This window comes from Macrobrachium nipponense, chromosome 12 (assembly GCF_015104395.2).
Source record: "Macrobrachium nipponense isolate FS-2020 chromosome 12, ASM1510439v2, whole genome shotgun sequence".
NCBI classification, from domain to species: Eukaryota; Metazoa; Arthropoda; class Malacostraca; order Decapoda; family Palaemonidae; genus Macrobrachium; species Macrobrachium nipponense.
Genome location: NC_087205.1, coordinates 87300593 through 87320960, shown reverse-complemented (window position 1 = coordinate 87320960; position 20368 = coordinate 87300593). Strand labels below are relative to the sequence as shown.

At 35.5% G+C, this 20368-nt stretch overlaps 1 long non-coding RNA gene across 1 annotated transcript in view; it reads left to right on the top strand.

The window, feature by feature from the left end:
- LOC135225039 (uncharacterized) overlaps nt 1–20368 on the top strand; it is a 181890-nt gene that overhangs the window by 142835 nt on the left and 18687 nt on the right. Inside the window, exon 3 of the long non-coding RNA XR_010316891.1 lies at nt 9633–9863. This is a non-coding gene — a long non-coding RNA (uncharacterized LOC135225039). The remainder of the gene's footprint in view (nt 1–9632; nt 9864–20368) is intronic.

Genomic DNA, 20368 nt, shown 5'->3' with positions numbered 1-20368 from the left:
TGCGAGGGCGTAATTCGACAGCCCGTCGCCTTTTCTCAACTACCCTTCATTACTACGTTGGCTTTAATAAGCGGCATTATGCGGTCTGGATGATTATTTCTGGAAAGGGGACAACTCTCCTTCCAGCCCCACGTCGCTCCAGAACCCTTCGGATCGTTCCAGAATGTTTCGCCCCGGTCGCCTGCCTGTGTCGCAACTGGATTCGGAGATTTCCCCAAAGTATTACAAAAGCATTACGCAAGACGTCAGTAATTAAGCATACGAAAATCTTGTTCAACATATAATCATAATCTTAGCCCATTACGCGGGACAACCCATCAGAAAAAAAAAAAATGTTTAACGAGGAACCCCCTTGTTTTTGTTCCGGGGAGAGGTGTGACTCGCTCGCAAATTACAGTCATCAAGGAACCACCTGGGCGCTGGTATGTATCATGCCTGTCAGTAATAAAAATGATACCTGGCGTGTTGCCTCACACGTCAGCGGCTCAATGCCATTACAATAAAGCCCGGGTGCATGCGAGGCCGTTTAACGCCCAGGGAGCTTGGAGCTTGGAGCTCTAGCTGGCTGGAGCTACTAAATAGCTAGCTATAGCTGGTCGATGGCTCGCTCGCTCGCTCGCCTTGTCATGAGCGCGTCGACGATACCTTTGAAGGAACAGGCTTCAGCAATTCGACTCGATCTGCTGCATGAGTTTCCTTCGATAAAACTGTATTTAAGAGTCGAGGCATCTATTCGACTCGATCTGCTGCATTGAAAGATGAGTTTCATTCGACGAATGTATTCAAGAGTCAATCACGAGAGAGGAAAAATAAACAAAAACAAAGACAAGGAACTTTCATCATAAAGATGAGTTTCATTCGATGAATTTACTTAATAGTCAATCACTAGAAATGTATAAACAATTAAACTAATAGTAAGGAATAATAAAGTAATAATAATGAAACAGGAATAATAAAGTAATAATAATAAAACTAAATTTTTTTTAAAATTATACAGAAATATTTTGTCAAGATGATGAGATTCTTTCGATGAATGCACTTAATTAAAAGGGCCAATCACCAAAAATGCAAAAACAATAAAAACAAATACATGGAAACTTTGGTCACATCCGTTCATTTGTTTCACTATTATGTACGAGAGAATTTCGTTGCAAAATATGTCGGCGAACAGAGCTGAGTGTTGTAGAAAGAGTTACATTGAACAATGAGATTTTTTTCTTTTTTTGTAAGTTTTGGAAACTGAGAGGAGACATTTGTAATGTATATTCGAATTTCACCTTGTCATCCGATAAGGTGATGATGATACAACTCCCTAAAAAGAAGAAAAAAAAAACCGTTACGCTAATATTTATGATATTGATCTCCGGAAAAGTAATTGTGCCCCATATAAAGCACATCATCCTTGGGTATGGTAAATGAATCCAATATCTGTCATAACAGGGACCTTCAAAATTATGTAAAGGAAAATGGTTTTACCTACACTAAGAAGTTGCACAAAAGGTATTCATCTTTATACTGGGAATCATTTGTTTTATCACTCCAGCTATTCATTCATTAAGCAAAATCCTACCAGTACTTTAAAGAAAATACTCCATGAAAATGTTCCTGAATGAACAGGTAGATGGAATGTTGATAATAATATGAATAGGGTTTATGGAAGTGACTAACGCTTGGAAGACGGCGAAATGAATAGAAATAAGTATTTTGGAAAAATGGCACCAGCTGATTTTTATGACCATTTAGGAATAAATATAACGGATGATAGGAGAATGAAAACTGGTGAGTCAAAGAACAGGGGAAACATGGAAGGTGGCAGGGTATGAACAACAAATTTAGAAGATACTAGGAATCTCCCTAGAAGCGAAAGTATGAATGGATGAAAGTTTTATTGAAACGACTTTGCTTTATGGAAGTGAATTGTGAATGGTGAATACAATTAAAAGAATAAATATGGAAGCAGTTGTATAGTATCTGTGGGGCAAGAAGAACCGACGAGGTGAGAAAAGTGGAGATGTGTGAAGGATGAAGGAAGATGCAAGAAAGTTTGGCCGACGGTATCTTGAGATAGTCTGTTCATGTGGAGAGACTGGTAGACAATCGGTCGATGAAAAAGGCATATAAGGTCTGAAATAGTTACTGTAAAAGGAAAGGCCTTAATACCCCGAAAAATGCACATGTGGTCTGAAATAGTTACTGGAAAAGGAAAGGCCTTAATACCCCGAAAAAGGCACATATGGTCTGAAATAGCTACTGTTATAGGAAAGGCCTTAATACCTGAAATCGGCACATATGGTCTGAATTAGTTACTGCAAAAGGGAAGGTATTAATACCCCGAAAAAGGCACGTAAGGTCTGGAATAGTTACTGTAAAAGGAAAGGCCCTGATTCCCCAAAAGCGCAAGTGTGTGAAACAAGGGCGTATGATACTGCGTGTATTGGGGTGTTCAATGCACTCTTGATGAACCTCCTGTATGGGTGTAAGCAATGGTTAGAATTATGAAAGTTCTCTGCATATGAGGTGCATCCACGATTCAGTGGTTACAGTATACTTATGCTAGTGTGTGTGATTGTTTGTGAAAACGTTTTTTTAATGAGAGAGAAAAAAAAAACTGAAAGAAGCCGAATTACGAAATCCTTCTCAGCTAATTTCCGCCTTCCTTTTCGGCTCCTTGTAGCGAAGGATGCTAATAACTTCAAAAGGAGAAGAGTGAAGGCATCAAAGGCAAAGAGCTCCGTGATGCTTGGAAATCTTCTGTCTTTGCCTCTGACACGTCTTCATGCTCGTTCTTCGATGAATGGGAGAACACAAAACAAAAACAAAACAGGCACCCGGTAAAGTTGCCGTGTCGGAGGCAAAGCCGACGAGATTCCAGTCAAACGAGAACCAAGTGTCTTGTCTGCTGCTGCCTCTCGGGGCTCCGCGCGTCGCTTTGTTCGTTGGGAGGAAGTTGAACGGAGGTGCTGGTGCTATATTACTGTTTCCATGACGGCGGGTTTTGATTTTCATTTTTTTTCCTTTTTTTCATCAGGAATTACATAGGCCCATACACCAATTTATTTAACAGTTGGGAGTAAGTTGAGCGGAGGTGCTAGTGCTATATTACTGTTTCCAATACGGCGGGGTCTTGATTTTTTTTTAAATATTAATTTTTCAGGAATCACATAGACCCATACACCAATTTATTTAACAGTTGGGAGTAAGTTTACCGGTGGTGATACACTACTGTTTCCATGACGGCTGGTTCTTGATTTTCATTTTCATTTTTTTTTTGTCAGGAATCACATAGACCCATAGGCCAATTTATTTAACAGTTGGGAGTAAGTTGAACGGAGATGATATATTACTGTTTCCATGACGGTGGGTTCTTGATTTTCATTTTTTTTTTCAGGAATCACATACGCCAATTTATTTAACAGTTGGGAGTAAGTTGAAGAGAGGTGTTATGTTACTGTTTCCATGACGGCGGGTTCTTGATTTTTTTTTTGGTCAGGAATCACATATACCCATACGCCAATCAATTTAACATCGTTAAAAAAACGTATACCGGCTACGTGCGACTAATCGCGTGTACTCCTGAATTCTTTATGGAGAATTTTCTTCCTACAGCCACTTGTCACGCTTTGAGTGATCCTTATTGAAAAGAATACCTGAACATTTTGCTTTCTTATGCGTAATTATTTAGCATCGTATATTCATACACTAACTCGTGATAAACTTTGGGTATACAAAGACAGAAAATGATTACGAATCCAGATAACAAAACTTTAATGGTTCCCAAAGACGAATGAAGTTAATAGGTTTCTGCCAGTAATGAGAACTGAACTCTTATTGAAGCCGATATATTGTATGCTAATCAGAATCATAGGTACTGTAATTTACTCTTTGCATTTTCTCTAGTAGAACAGTTACACTTATTTACATTTTACGGGGCCTGATATCAACGTAATGACAATAGTGAGGTATTAAGTACAGTAATTTTATTATGAAGATGTCACAGGCTTCGGTGTGAAAATGTAAAAGTATAAAACTTTATAAAGTTAAAAAGGACTTCTACGGATCACCAAAATGAAGACCGCTAGGAATTTACAGTAAGATTACAACCTAACCTAGAAAGGTCAGTAATCATACAGGCTTCAGTAAACAAGAAAAGATAACACAAACATTATGAAACATGTAGCAATTAAAGGTAACTATCTCAAAAAAAAATGGTAAAACTGGTCTGGTCTGCATGGCAGTGGTGAAGAAGCTAGCACGAGACAACACTACTTCTAAACTCTTCTCACTTCCCATTGCAGGAAGGGTAGCAGGACTTCTTTGTAAACTCTTCTCACTTCCCCTCGCAGGAAAGGAAGTAGGACTTCTTTGTAAACTCTTCTCACTTCCCCTCGCAGGAAAGGAAGTAGGACTTCTTTGTAAACTCTTCTCACTTCCCCTCGCAGGAAAGGAAGTAGGACTTCTTTGTAAACTCTTCTCACTTCCCATTGCAGGAAAGGAAGTAGGACTTCTTTGTAAACTCTTCTCACTTCCCATTGCAGGAAAGGAAGTAGGACTTCTTTGTAAACTCTTCTCACTTCCCATTGCAGGAAAGGAAGTAGGACTTCTTTGTAAACTCTTCTCACTTCCCATTGCAGGAAAGGAAGTAGGACTTCTTTGTAAACTCTTCTCACTTCCCATTGCAGGAAAGGAAGTAGGACTTCTTTGTAAACTCTTCTCACTTCCCCTCGCAGGAAAGGAAGTAGGACTTCTTTGTAAACTCTTCTCACTTCCCATTGCAGGAAAGGAAGTAGGACTTCTTTGTAAACTCTTCTCACTTCCCCTCGCAGGAAAGGAAGTAGGACTTCTTTGTAAACTCTTCTCACTTCCCCTCGCAGGAAAGGAAGCAGGACTTCTTTGTAAACTCTTCTCACTTCCCCTCGCAGGAAAGGAAGAAGGAATAGACCTAGAAAAGGGGAAATCCAAAGGGGGAAAGAGAAGAGATTAGAGAGGAACGTAGCCTCTCTCTCTAATCAGAGAAAGCCGAAGTCACCTACTGAGATAAAAAACAGGAGGATGAAAGAGAAAAGAACCATACAGTGCGTTTGAGTGGACCCTCAAGCAGAGGGCACTCAGATTCTAAAGCGACGGAGGCCCTGAGAGAGAGAGAGAGAGAGAGAGAGAGAGAGAGAGAGAGAGAGAGAGAGAGAGAGAGAGGGTTATGGCACGCTCTAGAATACGAGGATGTGTAAGGGCACCACATAGGGTCACGCAAATCAATACAGACGGAACGACAAACACCCCCAAAACGCCCTTCGTATCTGCTGCTGCACAGGTCAGCCCCTTCAGTCAGGGTTATCCTCTAATTAAAGAAAGAAAGGGATGAGAATACCCGACCGCCTCTCTATGCTTGGCGGCGGAAGTCAAAAGCTTTTATTATGAATAAAAATAAATATAAGGCCTGGAAAACCACTCTCAAGTTCAAAAGCAATCGTGGTGCATTTAACCTAAGTTGGTCTTTGATATTTTTCTCTTTGATACACGTCTCCTTCAGGGAGAAGGTGTCTCTTTTTCTTCCATAGATAATAAATTTCAAAAACTTTGTTTATGTAGACATACAGTTGCTCTTGGTAGTCGAAAAATATTCTATTACATTGTATTACTTCAGGGCATTATCGTCAGGCGTAAATTTTCTTCTGTTAAGGATCTCGGCTATATGCTTGAGAGAGAGAGAGAGAGAGAGAGAGAGAGAGAGAGAGAGAGAGAGAGAGAGAAGTATTAAGTATTATACAAATCATTATCTATAGTTAACTATGTAGTCATTTAAGATCTTATCTACCTACTGATTCGTCCGCGCATCTATTTTCATCTATGTTCATCTTTCTTCCTCTAAAGCAATTCTACTTCTATTTTGTAATTTATATCCATTTTCATCTATTTACTTAATAATTTGTTAATTGATTTTTTCTTTTCTAATAAGTGATCTCTTCTTTCTGTCTTTCCTATTAACTTCTGTTACTTCGTTCAAATTAACACAATATTCTTTGCAAGCTTGAATTTCAAGTGAGTAGTCCCCACCAGATGTTTCCGTAGAAATAAGGTTCATCTTCTGAATAATAATAATAATAATAATAATAATAATAATAATAATAATAATAATAATAATAATAATAATAAAAATAATAATAATAATAATAGCGTAATTTGCAGATAATTCTACTTATCATCAATACGCTATCCTCATTTCTCCCGTAAAATTTCAATTCAAACGATTAAGGCATGCTTTTTATTTCTTTATTTTTAATCATTTAGCGTAATTTGCAAATGTTTCCTTTTTATGAAAACACTAATCTTTCTTGAAAAATCTCACTTTTCATGAAAGCACTAAAATTTCTTGAAAATCTCACTTAAGCACTAATCTTTCTTGAAAATGTCACTTTTTATGACAGCACTAATCTTTCTTCAAAATCTCAGCTCTAATCATGGATGCCTGGAAATCATACGTGATAATGCTCTTTATGCATCCTTCGTCTTCATATCTTTTAAACGGAATCAAAACCTTCCATCCATTCATCTCTCCCACGCACATCAAAATCCCAAGAAGTCACTCGGGTATGAGAGAGACAACTGCATAATGATCCTGTGAATTGTCCTGGAAATGATGATGATGATGATGATGATGACTAGGATGATGATGATGATGATGACGATATGATGATGGTCCGTTTTCCCCTGGCTATGACAATGCCTCAGGGAATTCGCTTAAAGTCGACTGCATATGGCGACTTAACCGTCGTTTATCATGCGGTCGTAATAAGTCTCTCTCTCTCTCTCTCTCTCTCTCTCTCTCTCTCTTTGTTCCAACTGAACATTTTCGAGTCGAATTCGTCGTCTCGTCATCATCCAAAAAAAAAAAAAAAAAAAAAAAAAAAAAAAAAAAAAAAAAAGACGAGGCGGGGGAGGGGGGGGGGGGGGGGGCGGTTCGAGCGCTCCAAGAGAGAGTTTTAAGAGAAAATGCCACCCGTGGCAATTTTCCAGAGGAAGGGCTTGAATGGGTAAAGACCGTTGAGTGTCTGTAATCACTGGAAACACTACTAAAGTATCAAGAGTCTCTCGGATAAACATACGACGGCCGGTGCCAATTTCAGTTCATCGGCCACACCTATTTTTGCGTAATTGTATCCGGCAGCGGAGGTGGAATTGGTGTAATAGATTGTGAATGGCACGTTGGGTGATTTACAAGACATGCAGGTATTTGTGGCTTGGCGAGCGGATGGGGGTGGGGCATGGGGTGGGTGGGGTGGAATGGGGGGAAGGGGGAGAGGGGGGTGGGAAGTTTGTCATTTGGGATTCTCAGTTATATCATTCAGGGACTTTCTTTGATACCCTCTGTCCTCGCAGGAAATAATTTGTCTTCCTCGAATTGAATTCCTAGAAATAACGAGCTGGCTTATGTATTTTTTCCCCAGAGGGTCTCGTTGTTCTTTTGGAAAGTGACGTTAGAAATGGGGTTATAACCTTCATCCCTCGGAATGAATTATGTACCCCCTGAGTTATCAGCCCATCAACTTGTTACGCCATTAATCCGTCAGTAAATACAGAGAAAAATGAGTGTTTTGCAAATAACCTCTAATAAAATGGCAATGATGTACTTGGTAATCAAACGTTTCAAATTATAATCAATTTACCATGTAACTGAGTCAACTGAATAATTTGTGCATTGTGACAATGGACAAGAGTGCAACTGATGTTTGTTTAAGAAATATTCTTGGAAATTCTTTGCGAAGGCCTGGTGTTCCTCTAATCGCAGTTTGAAAACCCCCTGTTAAAGATAATAAAATTTTGCATAGTTTTTGCGAATTAAGTTACAAGTTCTCACGTTTTTCATTGCGTGATTTTTACCATACCTTGGATAGTGTTAAAATGTATCTACTATCTCTAACAAGTAAATAAAGAGCTAATTGCTGTTCAATGAACGGGCAGCATTCGTAATGAAAGGAAAAGTAAAGAAGAAACTGGAATATGTTTGCAATTTTTTTTTTACATTAACTAACAAAACTAGTACATTAAGAATATTTAATATAAAAAGATGGACACTAAACACGTACAGACACTCCCATATATATATATATATTTATTATCTATTATAACAATATATATATATATATATATTATATATATATATATATGGGAGGTGTGTTGGTTTAGTGTTTTTATATATATATATATATTATATTAATTAGGGTATATATAATTATATATATATTATATATTATATATATTATGGGAGTGTCTGTACGTGTTTAGTGTATATATATATATTTATATAAATATATATATCTATATATATATATGTATGAGTGTATATATATATATTATATTATATATATATATATAATTATATATATATATATATATTCTTTACGGTGTTTATGTAATATATACATACACATACATTAGTCAACAGAATAATTTGTCAAGAATACAATTGTTGACAATCTTCAGCGACCTTCTATATGCCCGCATTAGCTATATATACCAAACATTAATTCTCGAAATACGAGCCTCCTGGTCTAATGAATGAAATATAGAATTTAGGCCAATGGCCAAGCGCTGGAACCTATGAGGTCATTCAGCGCAGAAAGGGAAATTAATAGTAAGAAGGTTGGAAAGGTGTAGCAGGAGGTAAACCTAGTAGTTGCACAATGAAACAACTGTTATAGAAGGTGGAATGGAAAAGAGAGAATATGAACGGAGGTACAGTAAAAGGAATGAAAGAGGTTGCAGCTAGGGGCCACACTTCTACTACGACGACGTTCACGTAATATGTGTATATATAGATATAGATATAGATATAGATATAGATATAGATATATATATATATATATATTTCTTTATATGAATTTCCATTTAATCTTTCCCAGTTTCCTGTTTAAATTCACCACGACGTCAATAATCTGGATGTAGTGACGCCAGTTTCAGTAACCATAAACCAATCAATTAGCAGTGTTATCCTCCTCCCACCATCTCTCTTCTCATCATCACCATCATTATTTCAATTCACCAAACCTAAGGCGAATTTTGATATACTTATCATTGTTAGTATTGATATCGTTTCAGTCAGTGCTATTGTCACGATTCATTATGTAATACCCATTTCCAGCTCCTTTCCAGCTACACTCCTTTCCTACCCCTATCACCATTATTAACTTTACCAACCTATTATTATTATTATTATTATTATTATTATTATTATTATTATTATTATTATTATTATTGGAAGGAAGTAGATCACCTCTTAGGCATGTCCTGTTAAAAAGGATGGATGCATCGTTCGAATTAATCTTATTTGGAGTCTTCTCAATTTTTCTTAAGATGAATCCGCATTACGCAACTATCAGTTTCAACAGGATATATTATTATTATTATTATTTATGGAATGAAGTAGACCCCATTTTAAGCATGCCCTGTTAAAAAGGGTGCCTGCATCGTTCGAATTAATCTCATATGGAGTCTTCAAAATTTTTAATAAGATGAATTTGCACTAGGCAACTATCAATTTTAACAGGAAATATTATTATTATTATTATTATTATTATTATTATTATTATTATTATTATTATTATTATTATTAAAACAGCCGTTTCTCCTTATCACAGGTCCGAGTGCCCAGTGCTTCCGAAGAACTGAATCACGAGTTTGACAATAAGCCTGCTACTCCCAACGCTTTTACCTGCGACTTCCAGGGGCTACGAAAGCCAAGGACCCTCTCTTGAAGGTCCTCTCATTAATAAGTACCATAATCTTCTGAAGGAGAGCCAGCATTAGGTAACTTCACCATTGTTACGGGCAGAGCTCTCGGCCAAGAACAGTGTTCTCTGTGACCTCAGGTAGGCATTTTCGAGGGAGGCCAAGTTGTTACGTTCCAGCGCACTCGGAACGGACACGTTTCCGTTGCTGACTGATCGAGCAACTTTCTGTTACGTCAGTTTACTAAGTCTATTCGATTCAAATTCATGTAAAAAAAAACACGCAAATTTTGTGTAATATATATATACATATATATATATTACATACGTGCATACATACATACATACATACATACATATATATATATATATATATATATATATATATATATATATAGTATATATGAATAACTTGATCACGAAGTATATAAAACGTGATTGATGCTATGTATAAATAAAGGTTTTTTGCCACGAAGGAAAAAAATGAAAAAGCGAGATAGCCAAGTACTCTCGGTCCTGTTCGGACCCTTTACTGAGGCAAACTGATTTTACAAAGAACAACATAGTCAAAAGAAGGCTTAATATACAAACTGACACTACCAGATTAGCCATAAGGGCGATTTTCACTCTACAGAAAGGCGGAGCCGCCAGAGGCTAGCCACACCTTGAAGGATACCCGCAGTAAACAAGTGATTCTTCCAGAAAACAAAACACGGGAGCATATACAATTTAATATCATGAATTTTTACACAAATTTTCCCAACAAAAATTATTATCAATGAAAAAGACGAAAGAAAAATATAAATATATATATATCGAGCAAGAGAAAGAGGGAGAGAGAATATCGAACCAGAGAGAGAGGAGAGAGAGAGAGAGAGAGAGAGAGAGAGACAGAGAGAGAGAGAGAGAGAGAGAGAGGTGAGAGAAAGTAATAATAACTGAGTGAAAAATCTCATTGTATTAATTGGGGTGATACCTCGGTAATTGCTAGATCTAATGATTATGTTTCAAGAAATTTACTGGAATCGGCAATTATACAAATCACTAATAAAAACAACCTAAATCTTAGTCTGGGAATGTACCAATTGGACCCATATATTTGTAAGATGTTTATGAAGGACCTCAAAATAAATGAACAACTAATAAATTAGTCCCACATGCATATAGTTATTATTTCTCTCTCTCTCTCTCTCTCTCTCTCTCTCTGGTTCGATATTCTCTCTCCCTCTTTCTCTTGCTCGATATATATATATTTATATTTTCTTTCGTCTTTTCATTAATAATAATTTTTGTTGGGAAAATTGTTGTAAAAATTCATGATATTAAATTGTATATGCTCCCGTGTTTTTTTCAAAATGTACTGTTTTCTGGAAGAATCACTTGTTTACTGTGGGTATCCTTCAAGGTGTGGCTAGCCTCTGGCGGCTCCCGCCTTTCTGTAGAGTGAAAATCGCCCTTATGGCTAATCTGGTAGTGTCAGTTTGTATATTAAGCTTCTTTTGACTATGTTGTTCTTTGTAAAATCAGTTTGCCTCAGTAAAGGGTCCGAACAGGACCTCGAAAGTACCTAGGCTATCTCGCTTTTTCACTTTTTTTCTTCGTGGCAAAAAACCTTTATTTATATATATATATATATATATAATATATATTATATATATATATGTATATATATATATATATATATATATATATATATAATATATATATATAAAGGTCTTATACTCACAAACAAAATTTTATAATAGACACACACACACACATCACACACACACATTATATATATATATATATATATATATATATATATACATATATATAATATATATATATATATATATATATATATATATATATATATATATATAAACACCATAGGGAGGAGATAGTGAAACATGGTTGTAGGTCCTGACTGGTGTCGGTTTATTACTAACAAGGGGCTCTTCAGGAGACTGATAGAAAGTGGTTGAAATTCATAATTAATATGATGCTAGCAGGGCAATTCATACGAACATACAAGCCGTTTGTATGTACTGTTTTGCTAGCGTGTATATTATGAATATCAACCGCTTGGTATCTGTCCTTTGAAGAAGTCTCTATAACTATGCTTCATCTTTTTCTGTTATTATAATTAAATATTCATATATATAGAGATATATACACACACACACACACACACACACATATATATATATATATATATATATATATATATATTATATATATATATATGTATATATATACATATATATAGATATATATATATATATATATATATATTATATTATATATATATATATATAATTTCATCATATCACCGTGATTCCAATACAAGCATTAAGCTACCAGTGTCCTTTAATATCCAATTCTCTCTAACTCGGAATTGATATATTTTCATATATGTTAACCTCTCGCGATAGTCTTGTGGATAAAGTGCGTCACAGCACGTTATGAATTCTTGGTTCCGTGGTTCGAGCCGACGAGCCGACGAAATATTTTCGTATCAACTAAAAAACATTCCCCTTCGTTTGGCATATATGAAAATTTATTAATTTCGAGGTAGAGCGAATCAGGTATTACGGACATTTGTAATTTTATTGCATATATATGTATGTGTATATATATATATATCATATATATATATATATATATATATATATATATATATATATATATATATATATGTACAAACATGTCTGTCCGCCCCAGCTGGGTCGGGGTAGGTACGAAGTCCAGTGGTTTTTTAACAGATCGTACCTGTCCACTCGACTTGCCTAGAAATCGAACCACACACATTACACACACACACACACACATATATTTATATATATATATATATATATTATATATATATATATATATGTATATATATGTACATATATATATATATATATATATATCTATATATATATATTGCATATACTGTACATATTACATATATATAATTTTCTGGAGAAAATCATTGTCGGCTGTGCGTGCGTCAAAGTTAAATGCATATTACAAAATTTAGCTTTAGTATCATTATTGTTGTTGCTATTGTTGTTTTGCTATTATAACAATATTTATCGGAACAATATTACCTACTCTAAAGGGCCGGGGACCTTCAGGCTACAAAGTACTTTTTATTGCTCCAATTCTTCACGTATTGCATCATCTAATTTGCCTTTCCTAACAGTTGATTACTGCAGTAAAACATACTAGCTTCATCGTTAAAATCCATAGAAACTAATAATTAATGTATATACTTATGTACATAAAAATTGTCTTTTGTCTTCTTTCTTCTTCTTGGTTCTTATATGAAATGTTATGGATAAATTTCAGTGCAATTTTGTGGAGGGGTCGGCAAAGGGCCAACAAGAAGTAGAGATTAGATTTTGAAATAGATTCTGGAATTTTTGCTGCCAACTTTCCTTAAAAAAAAAAAAAAAAAGTTAACACGAATTTCGATGGATATATTTGCAATTGGTGGCTGTCGACCCAGGAAGATTATCGGATTTTGAGGTCAATTAGAACCAAAACATATTTTTCTTTTGCTTTTGGTGAAGATACGACGTTTAAGACCACACATACTTGTTGACATACTTCTACTGCAGACTGGATAAATATCAGAAGTTCTAAAATTTTCGACGTTAAGGTTACAAGCAATAGTGAGCTCTGTAATCACAGAGGTGTACAGCGCTATGATTGCTTTAGATTACAAACTCATACTGAATGCCGCTTTATCTTTCAACTTTCTAATGAACATCATATTCCTTGGAAGCTTGAATTTCAAGTCAATGGCCCCTGTAGGCTTATTCTATGTGAATATGGTTCCTCTAAATAATAACAACTGGAAAAGTGTTATGACAGTGACCCATATCATCCAGTCTACAACAGACTTCATTTTAGTGTTCTGTAAAAGAAAGCTATTGTGTCGGCTTTGCTAGTCCGCCGTCAGATCTAAAAAACTAGTGAGACTAGAGGGCTGAAAATTGCTATTTTGATCACCCACCCTCCAACCATCAAACTTACAAAATTGCAGCCCTCTAGCCTCGGTAGTTTTTATTTGACTTTAGGTTAAATTTAGCCATGGATCGTGCATCTGGCAACTCTTTTTTCCGGAGCTATGGGACGCACCCTCACTCCACCGCATCTGGTGAGCAACTGGAGAGTTGCCGGTCAGAGCTGATGTTTTACACGGCATTATACGTTGTTTTCCTCTGCAATCCAAGTGACAACACATTCCCTCACCAACCTTTCTCTTTCCGTTTGGTTTATCTGTTTTCGTCACATCTTTGCAAACCTCCGAAGCCGCAAACTGATAGAGCGGCAGCTCCGGCAGCTAATCAGTCATCATTAACAAACTTGTTAAGAGCCTGCAAGCAGCGAGGCGATTGCCTTCCTGCGGTTGCTACCAACCTGTTCTGCACGTCACTACTCCCTCAGTTTCAGAAACAAATTCTCTCAGTGTGATCCTAACAAGTCATTATCTATATTTCTAAAATCTGCTAATCTCCGATTGCTTTCTAGAATACCTAATGTTTCTATTCGATGGTAAAGGTGTGATTTTTATTTATATAAATAAAATACTCCTTTTATCAAGCTCACTCTCATAATCACTAGTGTACAAACATATACACGATGAAACATATCCCACGCTGTCAGATGAATCGAAAGTGGTTTCAGTCTGTCTCTTCTTTACAATAATGGATACTCTACGAAAGCTATTCATAGACAAAAAAAAATAATAAATAGATAAATAAATAAATAAATGAAATGAATAAATAAATAAAATAATATTAAAGAAATATTATAGGAAAATGTACAATTTCTTAGTTTACATACGTAGAAGCCCCATTATTCAAGACTCATTCAGGAAACAACGCTTTCCCTTAGAAATGAATGAATGTCACAAGATATCGTAAATACCACAACGTTAGTAACTCATGAACTAACAGAGCCTATCCCGGAACTTGACGTGATTCCGTCAGCTTCAAATTCCATTTGACAAACGCCGCCTTCTCTGAAGTCTCCTCTGGTCTTTATGTGAACAAACCCATTGTCTATAATTGAGAAAGCCATAGAAATACATTTGTGATGAATCCTCGTAGGCTCCGGCCTATATTTTTTCACCTGCGCTTCCTACCATACCTTCACATTTTCTGGGCGGGTAAGCAGAAGGAAAAGGTTATTACGGGATTAGGCTTTGAGCCCCGCCGTGGTGATCACTTTTCCCACTAACCTGCCCTCTGATTGGTTGGAAGGAACCTGCCAAGTAAGCAACCGTCCAATCGCGCCGCGCCAGGAGAACGGGTTTTCGCCCCATAGCAGAATAATGACAGACGGATTCCAGCTCCTCGCACCGAGGAGGTGCAAAGTAGTCCATTGCGTCTATGAAAAGCCGTTATTGAGACTGTATCGCACCGCTGATTAATTGGCGACCATCGCTCTGTCTCTGATCGAGTTCAACTCCACCGACGCCTGACCTCTCGCGGCGGCGCGAGAAAACTTCGGCCTAGGTAATTGGATCAGACCCCGAAGCCTCACTTTTAAGCATTAAGGTGAATCTCTAGAGACGACTCGAACGCTAAATATAACATCAGAGGCTTCGGCGTTTTTAACAACCTCAGCAAAAGGAAAGGAAGAGAATTCATTGTCAAATCACAAGAGCAGACAGACGCCTTCTATTACTAACAAATACACCTGTTCGATGTCATTAGATATTTCTCCAATGGAGGTATTAGATAATTGCCATCTCAGGTGAAAAATGAAAAGATATCAGATACTCTTGCAAGTTGCAAGCCGATGTCCTCTAAGGGTTTACGTAACAGGATTAATTTTCCTGAGCAAAATGAGGGTGCATGTTCTATCTGTCTTTCATTTCATGGACCTCACACTTAATGAGCCTTCCATTTATATTAAGAGCACATTCGAACAAATCCTTAATAAATTTACCGATTTTGATAAAATATGGCAAGGTCTACCCTGACAGGTATCGAATTTCGGTCTGAATCGACTCTCAGAGCAGCAGATGCGCTGTCTGACAGCAATATTTTTGTCAGTTTGGACCGTCTACAATTTTTTTTTTTACTGAAATAAAGTATCTTTTTGAATATTCGCGCTGCAGGTTATCCATACTTAAGTATCATTAATTCCGTCTCGAAGATTATACTACATGAATAAAGATTTACCCTGTGACAAAAGTGCAATTTGTATTTCTTACTTGAACTACGAAAAAGCTTATAAATACTTTGAGGTAATTTCCAGCATCTCATTGTGAGACTGAATATGTGGCTATTACTCAGATTTCTGAGTCTATTCTCTAAAACCAAAGATACCCTATTCTTGGTACTCATTTCTTAGATGAACATACAGATAATTATGTGAAAAATCTTTTATTTATGTGAAAAATCTTTTCTTTATGAATATAATTGTTATTGCTTTAATTGAAATTAGTTTCTATAAAAACAAACGCCACATTCAACTTGAGATTAAAGAAATTGTCAATAACACTGTTCAGTACTTTGTTTAGATAACTTACAAAACTTATACACCCACATTATATCTATCTATCTATGTGGCTATATATCTATCGATAGACATAGATATCAGTATAGTTATAAATATATTTATATGCATAATATATATGTATATATATGTATAATATATATAATAAATATATATGTATATATATACATATATATATTTATTATATATATTATACATGTATATACATATATATTATACATATAAATATATTTGTAACTATATGTATATATATATATATACATATATATGATTATACATATATACATATATATTATACATATAAATTATATTCAAACTATACTGATATCTATTTCTATCGATAGATATATAGCCACATAGATAGATGGATAATGTGAGTGTATAAGTTTTGTAAGTTATGTAATAAAGAACTGCCAATTTCTTTGATCTCAAGTTGAATGTGGGTTTATATATATATATATATATATATATATATAATATATATATATATATATATATAGAAGTGTCCTTTCTTAATAAGATAGCATATAGATGATCCTGTTTAATTGCCATGCACGGATAATTTCTGCATATGAATATTGTTGTCGTTATGTTAATTTGCTATTAATTTTTTTTACTTTGATTAACATTAGATTCTTTAAAAGCCATCAACTCAACGTTATACTGTAAGAAGATATATGGCATAGAGCTTAAAGATAGAAAGAAATTGACAATTTATCTTGTTGGCATGGTTTTCAAACCTTAACACACACACACACACAATATATATATATATATATATATATATAATATATATATATATATAATTAATATGGTATGGACATATCTGATAAACATTGAACTTGTAAGGGCTAGTCTAATCTAGCAAACATTTACGAATAGGACGAAAACGAGGTATCCAGCCAAAGAAAGGTACCATCGGAAATACGACTTCAATCATTATTTCTCTATATTTACCTATACGTGACATCATTCCTATAAAGCGACAAGGACCGATAACAGCAGCTTCCCTTTCAGAATCAATATACCTATGTAGTATATTGCAAGAGGATTTTGGGTTCTACTCATGGCGGTTGGAGCAGAAGTTTCTTTCAATGCCTTTTCAGCACTCAGCGCGAAACACCTTTTTCAGACCTTTTTAGGCTTTTCCATAGGGCTTTCCTAAACCCCCCTCCCACCACCACCACCACCACCACAACCAACAACAACAACAACAAAAAGAACAACAACATTATCACTTACTCCTCGAGTAAGTGATAGCGAAGGCATCGAGAATAACACTAAGCTTAAAATCAATGAAAAAAATTTCACTGTAGTCATATAGTAAAGTGTGGTAATGTGCCAAAATGAAGATGGTGATATTTTAAGAAAGCTTTGGGTGAAAAGACAGAATATCCATTAATAACCATCTTGATAATGGACCAATGGCAACGAAAATAATCAAAGTAACTCAATGGATTTATGCACTTGCTTTGGTAAGAACGACTAAAGATTTACCTAAAAACTACCTTTTTTATTATGATACTACTGCTATCACTACAACTACAAATAACCACAGTTTACTTTGTTTTTGATAAAAATAACTAATGGAGATCATAGAAATTTAACAACAAAAGACTATTAAAAATTATGCATCAAAATGGATGCATTGCCATATAAAACTGGTTCTAGAATATTGTACGTGATTTAGGATATTTCCATAAGTGCAAAGAAGATATAAAAATAGAAAATTGTGTTTATTATTCTAAATATTATTTTCTCTCTCTTTATTAAGCTCTCATAAAAGAATTTTATGCATATCCGTGCATTAAACTTGTAAATGAGATAATACAAAATAATGCAGGGAAAATTGGGAAATATCAATTAGAAAATTATCGGTCACTCAATGATTTACGATCACTCTATGTAACAACGAAAGAGTATCGTGATATACCATAAATAAATAATAATTTTAGAAGACTCCGATTCTTAGCATTATTTATAGAAATTCACTGTACGGGAATTATAGTGGCTAGACACATAAGGGTACACTAATGCAATTAATAAGTTATACTGATTCTTACAACAATAGAAATAAATACCGAAATTGAAATGGCAATTAGACTTTTCATTCTGATAACGGAGTAGAACAGGTCGCTCGGCACTGAAATGGAAATTGACAGTAAAAAGATTTGAAGGGTGAAACAGGAGGAAAACCTTGCAGCTGCACTAGGGACCAATTGTTAGGATAGGGTAGAAAGCAAGATGGAAGAAAGAGAATATGAACGGAGGTACAGCAAAAGGAATGAAAGTGCTTGCAGATAGGGGTCGTAGAGACGTTGAAAAAGAGTCTTGAGTTCTAATAATGGACACTTTTATCAAAACTGAAATAATCTGATCAAGGTCGGGTTGAACATAGCGGCCCTGAAGTGTCTGCGGCCTTTGATCAAGGGAAACTCTAGTGCTTCTCAATTATTCTAGTAATCCAATCGAGTTCACACGACGTCTTAATTTAGTAACTGAATTTACGGAGTGACGACTGAGGAATTATGCTCATAAATCTTATTAACGCAGTTAGAGGACGGAATACTTGGAATGCCTAAATATAGAAACATTAATAAAATTCATGAAATCTGTAAGGGTAATACCTCCATTCCTTCATTTATTTCGGAAATGCATGATAAATTACACCGAACTTAATAACAGCATCACTATGAACGCATCTACTCCTATTACGCTTCGTAAACTGATTGGTGTTGAAAAGTGTTAGGCATGACTAGAAAGTAATTATTACAGATGCTATTAAATATTAATAATAAGAAATTATTACCTGCATGAATAACAACCAGAAGCTGGCAACATGTTATTAATGTTTCATTATAGTTATGATACTCCCATTCAATATTATATACATAATATACATATATTTATAAATAAATAAATATATATACTACATACATATGTATATATATATACGTAATTCATACATATACGTATACACACACATATATATATATCTGTGAATATATGTGTGTATACAAATGTCATGCGTGTGTGTGCTGTTTGTTTGTTTAATCTAGGCCACCCTTTTTACTCCTGATCTTGACTGAACCCCTGAAAAACTGCAAGAAGTGCAGAATTTTAGCCTCAAATAAACTACTGTAAACTATGACCATCAAAAATTCTTGACAAGAAAATACGGAGTAGATGGAATGGAATGTAATGTAAAATTTAGACCAATGAGTGCATGCAGAGTAGAAAGGAAAATTGAAAGCAAAACGGTTATCAAGTTGAAACCATTTGTTGGGAGCGGGTGGAAAATGAGATGAAAAAAGGGAATAAAAACGGAGGTACAGTGAAAGGAATGGAAGTGGCTGCAGCTAGGGGCCGAAGGGACGCTGCATGTAGCCTGTAGTAATGCTTACAATGCACCACGTGAGGTACACTGGTGACACTACCCCCATACGGCGGAAAAGAAAACAGGCTCTTTAATTAAAAGCAAGCATCCTATCTGATTCGCCGACCCCGTCACATTTCCAGGATGACCTAAAATTGATCTTTTTACAATTTTAATCACAATTGACCTTCATGGAACGTGACCTATGTTTCGGTTTTTATTTGCGGTCGATTTCCGTTTGAACGATTTTTGCCATTGATGTTTTTTTTTTTGTTCCGTTTTGATCTTTGTAATGATTATTCTCTTTGTGGTCCCCTCCCCGGATATTCTCTCAGTGACTCAATAACGCTGTTCAGTTTTGGATGCAATTTTTCGTCTTTTACCCAGTGTTTGGGGCCCTCATTACTTGATCAGAAAGCGTTCAAGAAGTTTTCGAAAAATGCACAAGTCTCTTTTCTTCATTTCTATTTTTTCTTATGCTATCTGGGATCTTAAATAATGGTAAATAAAAAGGACGAGGACGAATAATGCAAGAGGTACAAGAGGCCTACTTGGTCATGGCACAAGCTTACGTAAAATTTTAAAGCATCTTCGATTCTTTGTGTAAGGGGTTAGTGATATCAGTCCATCTCACGTGGTGCACTGTAGGCATCACCAAATGGTGTTTACAGTATTCCTCCGGTTCCTAGATGCATCCACATTTTGGCCTTTTGCTCTACTTCCACGCGCGGTTCTATTCTCAAACCTAGCTGTCCAACTTCTCAAA